Below are 9,478 nucleotides of genomic sequence, written 5' to 3' on the forward strand. Positions count from 1 at the left end.
TATTTTTTTAATCCAGAATATTTAGAATTATTCAGAATTCCATGCTTTGCTAATTTTTAGTGCGATTTCATGTTTTTAATAGAAAGAACTTTTGTGAATGTAATCCTATTTACTGTGTGGAGAATCTTCTTATGTCTAACAAATAGTGACTTTTGGTAAGTGTTGTGTAGTTCTCACAATGATGATTTGTGTATGAGGAGTGTTTCATGGGTTGTGGGATGAAGATCAGTTGGTCAGTTTGGTTGGAACTGGTAAGGCTTCTCCACCTTTACTGAGTTCTTTCCTTCTATCCCATGAATTTGCTGGTAGGAGTACTGAAATGTTCATGTAAAATTATCATTTCATCTCTTTGTTCTCTCCCTGGAGTGTGTATGAGTGTGTATGTGTGTGTGTGTGTGTGTGTGTGTGTGTGTGTGTGTGTGTGTGTGTAATATTTGTTCATGCTTGCACATCTCATAGGTCAATGTTAGGTGTCTTTTTTAATGACTGTCTATTTTATCTTTATTTTAGACAGCGACTCTCCCTAATCTTAGCTGACTCACCAATTCAGACAGATCTGTAGCACCCAATGCCCAGGCTTTTCCTCTGTCTTCCTCTTCATCAGTGGGAATACATGAATGTGCACTTCTGCTAGCTTTTCTTTTTATGAAGGAACAGCGATTTAGAGTTAGGTTTTCACACTGATACGGCAAGTACTTATAGTCCAAGTCATCTCCTAGTACCTGTTTTTCCTTTGGGCTTGTCAATTTAATTCTATTTAATTGAATATTTCTTATGGGATGCATGGACAAATACATTGCGACCTGAACTCAGAACACATAAAAAAAAAAAATAACAGCCATTCATGGTATTTTAGAATTAGTAAAACAGGTATATCATGATTCACTTGTATTTGGAACCTACATTAACATACAGAGTCATGCAAAGAATGTGTGTGTGTGTGTGTGATGTAATTAGAAAACAATTATATAAGAAGGAAACTAGTAGAACTCTGGAAAGAGAACAATAGAAGGTATTGGGGTGAATATATCCTAAGTATATAATGCATGAAGGTAAATGCTATTGTGAATTTAGAACTTTTCTAATAAAACTATAACACCTAAGTAGTAATAAAAACATAATCAAACAGGCTAGAAAGTGGTGTCAGAAAGAACTAAACCAAGTGTTGGTTCTTGGAGAAGAGTCAAGTTAACTGACCAAGAGCACAAAGACAATACATGCCAGTGATGATGTTGCAAATGAAAGCAATACACTGCAAACATTTACTAGATGATAAAGAAACCTCATTTTCCATTGAGTGAATATTACACTCATCATTTCAAAAGAAGGTAGAACTTTCAACCTGGGTCCCTGAAAGAAAACAATCATTTCCTTAACATGGCATGATTTTTGAATTGCCACAATTTATGACGGCAACATCTAGTGGTTTGAAGATTAAGATGAACTAAAGTGAGTAATCTAAAACATATGCTTCCTATTTTCCACCGTGTATCAACTTTTTAGTACAAAAATATTTTTACCTACAAGATTTTCAATTACTTTATGAGTATGTGTTGAATGGGGCAAACTGTAGATGATGCTAGGTGCATGACACTCCATTACTTTTCCTGTCCATGCAGTAGGCTCTTGCCATGTGTTTCTCTCTTAGGGAGACCTCACTATGCTCAGGCACCATCATCAGCTTCTATTACATTTTAATTAATTGTCATTAATGAATTGTGCTTCTCTTGCCATTTGCACTCTACCATTTCCTAAAAAACTGAGTCTCCATTCTCCTGGAGTCAGATTTCAAATGTATTTATTGTCTTACACAGTATAGACGATGAGTCTTTTAGGGAAAGTTTAGATAGTTTTGCTGGCGACTCTGTTAACATCAAGATTTTGTGAACATAGTTTCCACTAAAGGACTCAGCTGTAGATGCAGGAATTGTCAGGCATGCTGCAAGGATGAGACTGTTGCTGTGTTGACTTCCCCCAAAGATATATAGACTCGAAGTTTGGTCCCAGCATGGGAAAGTTGAGGTGGTGAATCTTTTAACAAATATAGTTTCTAGGAACTATATCCTAGAGGTACTACCCTCTGAAGATTTAGATGCTGTTCTTGAAGGGTGAGTTACTTCTCATGGAATAAAATTATTATAAAGCAAGTCTAACCTCACATTGGGATCCTTCTGCACACAGCCCTTTCAGTTCTCTTTTATACTGTCACCATGAGAACAAACAGGTAGAAACAGCTGACCTTGGTCTTTGAATTTCAAAAAAATTATGAATAAGATAAAATTGTCCTTATAAAGCACCCAGCCTTAGTAACCAATGGTCTACTCTACTTATGTCGTGCTGTAGTTTTTTCAATCTTGGGAAACCAGAACAAACAAATATTTGTTAGACTGCCATTGCACTGGGGAATAGGTTGTCTTTTGTTGTCATCCTAAGAGTTTTGGTTTTCAATCAATGTGTTCAGACCAGCGACAGTCTAACTTTTAAGTTGCAATTACCCTTTGACCTTTCACAGTCCTTGGCAATTCTGATTACAAAAGCTTCATAGTGATATAGATGTGGCTTCTCAGAAAAGACAGAGGATCTTTCTGTAGGCTGTGTAATGGGATTTCAGGAAAGTCTTTAGGATTATGTATTGCATAATCAATCAGGCAATGAATACTTCTCTTCCATCACATCTGTTAATGAAGAAGTTCTTACAGACTGACCACTGGGAAAAAGTCATAAACACTGCCACCTACACGGTGTCCTGCACACCATAAGATCTCCTTTAGTCTTAGGTGGATGGGGTGAGATAGTGAGTTTGACACAGACATAGAGGCTAATAAGCAAAATAGTGAAACATTATCAAGTGAAATGTTTTACACCACATTAGAAAAAGTCATATATTGTGCTGTTTACAAAGGAACATAGGAAAGACATCTATTCAGGCTCTGCATAAATTTCCAAGGAATTGATTCTTCTGGCATTGTACACCATGCAAAGAACTTTAACCAGTGAAAGTGAAAGAATTTAAACATGGTGGTACTGAGACAGTTTTAACAAGAAAAGAATAAACAGGAGGCATCTTAGAATTCTACTACTCTACTAAAATAAATACCAGTATATACAGGATTGAACCAGATAAATTCAGTGAAATAGCTGACCTTAGTAAAAACTATGGAAAAGATGGATTCCCAATTTTCTGAGGAAGCGCTACATTGATTTCCAAAGTGGCTGTATAACCTTGCATTAACACCAGCAGTAGAGGAGAGTTCCCCTTGCTCCACATCCTCTCCAGCATAAGCTGTCTTCTGTGTTTTTGATCTTAGCCATTCTGACAGGTGTAAAGTGGTATCTCAGAGTCATTTTTGATTTGCATTTCCCGGATAATTAGGGATGTTAAGCAATTCCTTAAATGTCTTTCAGACATTTGAACTTCCTCTGTGGAGAATTCTCTGTTTAGTTCTATAGCCCATTTCTTAATTGGATTGTTGGGCATTTTGATGTCTAATTTCTTGAGTTCTTTATATATTCTGGATATCAGCCCTCTGTCAGATGTGGGGTTGGTGAAGACCTTTTCCCATTCTGTAGGCTGTCGCTTTTGTCTTGTTGACCGTGTCCTTTGCTCTACAAAAGCTTCTCAGTTTCAACAGGTCCCATTGATTGATTGTTTCTCTCAGTGTCTGTGCTACTGGTGTTATATTTAGAAAGTGATCTCCAGTGCCAATGCGTTCAAGAGTACTTCCTACTTTCTCTTCTATCAGATTCAGAGTAACTGGATTTATGTTGAGGTCTTTGATCCACTGGGACCAGGTGGAACTCCAGGTGTCCAACAGTCGAGAAAGAGGAGGGACTGCAAGAGCGTGAATGGTTGAATCCAAGATTTCAAAAAGCACAGGTACAAATAGCCAAACGAATGGAAGCACATGAATTATGACCCAACAGCTGTGGAGCCCCCAGCTGGATCAGGCCTTCTGGATAAGTGAGACAATTGAATAGCTTGATCTGTTTGGGAGGCACCCAAGTTGTGGGACCAGGACCTGTCCTTAGTGCATGAGCTGGCTGTTAGAAACCTTGGGCTTACACAGGGACACATGCTCAGCCTGGAAGGAGGGGACAGGACCTGCCTGTACTGAATCCACCAGGTTTAAATGAATCCCCTGGAGGAGATGGGAATGGAGGGGAGGGGTTGGGGGAAGGTGGGGGTGGGGACGGGAGGGGGGAAGACAGGGGAACCCATGGCTGATGTATAAAATTAAAACACATTAAAAAAAAAAAAAAAAAAACTTACCTGGCAGGGGAGATACCATGATCACAAAGGTGGTTTTCCCAGGGCGAGGCTTATCCATTGCACTCCGGATGTGCTGACCCCTGTGAATTCCCCAAATTCGGGAAACTCAACTGCCTAATTTGTGGTAGTGGGGGACTGTGTTCGCGCTCTCCCCTAAAATAAAATAAAAAAAAAAAACTATGGAAAAGAATAAACCATCCTTAAAAAGAACGTGTGGCATATTTGCTGTTTCCCCTGTCTTGTGATATGAAAAATTCAATATACACTTAAATGTGTAGTCCCATGGCAGCATGTCACAAAATTAAGAAACCAATCTTTCAATCTAAATAGTTTTCAATTATCACCCATTCTACAAACTAATGCATTATATTGCAGTTACATTTAGTAGGCAGTTTCCAAAATGGATTTTGTTTTGAATGACATGGCATAATTAATGAACTCAACTAATTATCTTGCATTTTACTAGAGAAAAAACTTAGAATTAAACCTCAATCTCAGTTGTGCCAACAAATTTTCACATTTTGGTATATATTTGCTACATTTATATTTTCTGACCTTTTTGTACAATTCTGTTTGGCTTTACATTTTCCTACCAATAATTTTATATACTTTGTAGCATTTTACAGTTTTCTGGGTATGTTTTGTAACATTCTTCCATTGTTTCTATCTTATAAAAATCTCATGAAAAATTTAGCCAATGAGTAGGAGTGGATAAATAGAAATATTATTCCTTTATTTTTTTAACAAATGGTATTCCTCATAGAGATGTGTTTTGGAGAAACAGTCTGCTATCAGGAAAACAGAAATAATGTAGGATACATGTGACTCCTAAGTATAGGAGACAGTGATTAATCAGGTTTCTAGAGGGAAAGCACCTGTATCAGTAATGTAATTGTCTCCCAAAACCCTGTGCAAGTTTCCAGTTCCCACATTATATATTTAAAATGACATGTGAGGCTTATTTCTCTCCTAATTTTCAGAGCAAAGCAAACAAACAAACAAACAAACAAAACCACCATACAACACAAAGGCTGTAACAAGGAATACCGTGCTTTAGTGAATGCAGGTTAAATTAGGAAAGTGGTGGAAGAGGGGGACTTTCTCAATCATATTGTGTGCCCTGCAAGGGAATTTGCATAAACCATTCAATTCAGCCTCCAAAGAATCCTGTGCAATCTGGATTGAGAAACCTAATGGCAGGCAGTGATGGGGGAAATGGCTCAGCAGGTAAAGACACTGGTGATACATACCTGTTGAGCTGCATTCCATCTGTGGGACCGAAGTGAAAGTGGAAGGAGAGAACAAAAGATGTAAAATGTCTCCTGACCTCCACATGTAAGCTATCAGAGGCACCCTATGCACATATCACACACACACACACACACACACACACACACACACACACACACACACCCAGCAACAATAATAAATAATTAAAACACAAACAAGCTCATGTCACATTGGAAGGGGAAATCAAGCTAGCTGCAGGAAGTCGATTATTTGCTAAGGTCACAATTCAAACTTGTTTGAAACATTAATCCGGGCTTGTTCTTTTAATATGCACAGAAAGACACTGTAGATTTAGGAATAGATATAGATTTTTCACAAACACAATTTAAGCAGCAAATAAAAGAAGTATTTCTCGAAAGGGACTATCATTTGATGCTGAAAGCAGGGGCATAGACAGGTGTTGATAGAAAACAGACTTGAGGAAGGAATGCTGAGGAGCCAAGCAATATTTCAGTATTTTTCATTCTTTGATTCCTTAAAGAAAAACACATAAAACAAAGAACAACGGCAACACAAAAGGATTCCATGTATCCAAGGTTGACCTCAAACTCTGGTATGCAGCTGAGCTGAGGATGAGCTTGAACATCTGGTTTCTCTATTTCTATCACCAATATGCTGAGATAACAGTTTTGTGCAAGCAGGCAGGGTTTATGGGGTACTGTGGATAAAATCCTGGGAGTCAGGCATGTTAAACAACCTAACTACCACACCAGCCACTGTTTACTTATTTTTATTGTTGTTGCCTTTTCTCATGATTTATCTGATATCTGCTTCATAATTTTTTGTAAAGTGATCTTTGTAAGTAATCTGCAAAAACTCTGGGTTTGGTGTCCCAGGTTTCAGCACCAAAATGTTAGTAAATTGATGACAATACAAGGAGACAGTTCAGCCGTAGAGGGCAAGATATCCAGGACACCTCAGGCTACTCAGAACAAGAGCACTGCCCTGAAGGTGTCCTGGACACCTGTAGCTGTTTAGCACAGCCGTGGTGATGGCTGGGACTGCAAAGAAACAGCCCAACCTTGGAAAGGAAGGTTTTCTGACTTCTCTGGAGACTCAAGCCTGGAACTGCTTCAGCAACTTCCAGAAAGTCAGGATATACCTAGTGTTGATAGAAGATGATCTCCCTGCAGGACACAGCAATCCTGCTCCTCTCCTGGAGAGCCACAATCTCTGGATCAGTGTTACCAGCTCTTTCTCGCTCTGTCCACTGTGGGACGTCCCAGCAAGGTTCTTCTGCTCAGCTCCCCCTGCTCAGTCCACTATGGGACGTCCCAGCAAGGCTCTTCTGCTCAGCTCCCCCTGCTCAGTCCACTATGGGACAACCCAGCAAGGTTCTTCTGCTCAGCAGTCAATGAAGGTCTTCACCCAATACTCTTTTGAGAACAGGTTTATTTGGGAAGGAGAAGTCCAGGAGAGTAGCTGCCTCTACCAGGGTGGAGAGAACAGCTCACAACTGACTGGGCAGGGAAGTTTATATAGGATGTCCCAGGGGGCAGAGTCAACTGTGATTGGTTAGTTTATATTCTGACAAGGGATTGGCCAGTTTTGTGAGCAAGGGGCAGAGATGGCCCTGATATCAGGGCCAAACTGTGTTTCTTTCGCTGGCCTTTCTTGGCTTTTTGACACTACCTCTAAGGCTACCGCACTTTTCTTTCACTGACTGATTCCAGGGGCCAAGGGTGTTATTTTGGTACTAGTTTCAGAGTCAGGGCATATGTTCTGGGTTCTGGATTTGGGGATAAAGTGTTCATTTCCCTGGCTCAGATCCCAAACACAGGCTGTATTTCTTTCCCTGGTCCTGGGCCACAAGTCAGTTGGACAGGGGCAGAGATGGCTCTGATCTGAGCTAAAGTGCGTTTCTCTCACTGGCTTTATCTGAGCCATCCTTCCCTAATTCTGGGCTCCAGGGTCAGGGTGGGTTTCTCTAGCCAGCCCCTTGTAGATGTATCCTGCTTGTTAAATAAGAAACACAGAGCCAGTTGCAGAGTTAAAAACCACGAGGTCAGAGCCAAAGCGGAAAACCTTACCCTTCACTGCTTCTGCGGTTCTTCCTCTCCGCAAGAGACCTACTTCTGTGCGTCCTGTCTATTTAAAGACTTTCTGTTCTCCTCCCTCATTGGTTGTAACCCAGCCACATGACCTCCTCATCACTGCCTGTTTGTACAGACCTCCAGGTCTTCTATGGTTGGTATTGAAATTAAAGGCGTGTGTCTGCTATGCTGGCTATGTCCTTGAACACACAGAGATCCACCTAGCTCTGCCTCCCAAGTGCTGGGATTAAGGGCATGCCCCACTACTGCTCGGCTTCTGCTGTGGCTTGCTCTGACCTCAAGGCAACTTTATTGACATACAAATAAAATCACATTTCAATACAAGTAAAATATCACTATATTTCCCCTTTTCTATTTTAATAAAAAGAAAAAAAAAGGAAAAAGTTATAACTAATATAAGAAAAACTATATACAAAAGTACAATAACTATATATACCATATATACAAACAATAAATACCTAAACAATGTCTAGTCCATTTGTAATTGACAAATTCAGAGAAAATAATTCCATTATCTATCCTATTTTGGTAAGTTCAGAATGTACCTGATTCACTTTTTATCCTAACTTATATAACTAACGGAACTGTCTTATAACGTCTTTCAAATTTATACACTTACAGCTCTTAGAGAGTTTTTCTGAAATCCTTAACAAAGATAATTATAACTATAACTAACTGATCTCCAACTCCCTCAGAGACCCAAGAAGGAAATAATACTACCTAATAAAAAATAAAAACAAGAAGTGCATGCAAGCAGCTTCAAAAAAAAAAAAAAAAAATGTGAGTTGACAGAAACAGCCAGCTGCCTGGACAGTCACCTGAGGTTTCTCCACAGTGTTGGGGCATCATCTTCAGCCTACAGGCTTAGCGTATCTGACAGACTCTTTTGTGAACTAAGATGTATACAAGGTCAACAGTTTGACCTCACATTTGGTGAGAGCAGTGTACCAGAAACACCTGAATTCCATTAGTGTCATGTCATGATTCAGGATTTTAAATTCTGGAAATTATTGATGTCTTTTCAATTCAGCTGTCCATTTTTCTTGGCTGTGTATATGTGGCTTCATCTTGGCATCCTGTTCTTCTCCACATCTCTCTATTAAACGCCAGTCTACTATTGAGAGAGGTGAGCTTAGTTATTCCTCAAGAATAACTGTTTCATCTGCTGTTCCATTGCATATCAGAAGCCATTGGCCCACTCCCTGTTCAGCTGTCTTCGAAGAAAAGGGCATGGTACCTTTTACAGATTGCAAAGGTCACTCACTTCAGGGATGGTGCCATATTGTCCTGGCTTCAGAAGATGCCTTTTGTTAAAGCCACAACCACACTTGTTTTGGCAAGAATTGGTAGTCCTTGGTTTCATGTCCTGTCTGTCCTGTTTGTCAGCAGTTGATTCAAGGATACTTTGTTGTCCAGCGGCTGACTTTTGCAACAATGAAAGTTAGTTCCATATGCAGTTTCTTCAATGCCCATATTTTCTCTGAAGTAGATTGGTACTGCCAGGAGCCGTCATGTCTCATAGTCATAGCAAAAAAGAAAAATTCTTGTTATTAAAACATTTTAAATGCCATATTCTGTAGATCTCTGAAGGGTTTGAAGATGACCTGTCTATATAGAATATATCTGTTTGATCTTGAAAACACACCTAATATGACTACAAGTTCAATTGTAATGTCTAACCACTAATTTTCATTTCTATAGCCCCTTTTCCCTACAATCTTTCTATGCTTTTCTGCTCATACAGATATTTAGCAGAGCACACCTGCATGGGCAGTACATCCACTATTTTAATTTGCTTTGTTGTGATACATATATACATATACATGTTGTATTTATGAATGGAGACCATGTGATTTTTTTTGAT

General features: G+C 39.3%; 1 non-coding gene across 1 annotated transcript; it reads left to right on the top strand.

The window, feature by feature from the left end:
* The first annotated feature begins 4,262 nt into the window (after window positions 1–4,262).
* LOC118594343 lies at window positions 4,263–4,426 on the top strand. Its single transcript, XR_004946339.1, has one exon. It is a non-coding gene; the product is annotated as a U1 spliceosomal RNA (small nuclear RNA).
* Window positions 4,427–9,478: the final 5,052 nt, after the last annotated feature.

Source organism: Onychomys torridus, chromosome 12, assembly GCF_903995425.1.
Source record: "Onychomys torridus chromosome 12, mOncTor1.1, whole genome shotgun sequence".
Lineage (NCBI taxonomy): Eukaryota > Metazoa > Chordata > Mammalia > Rodentia > Cricetidae > Onychomys > Onychomys torridus.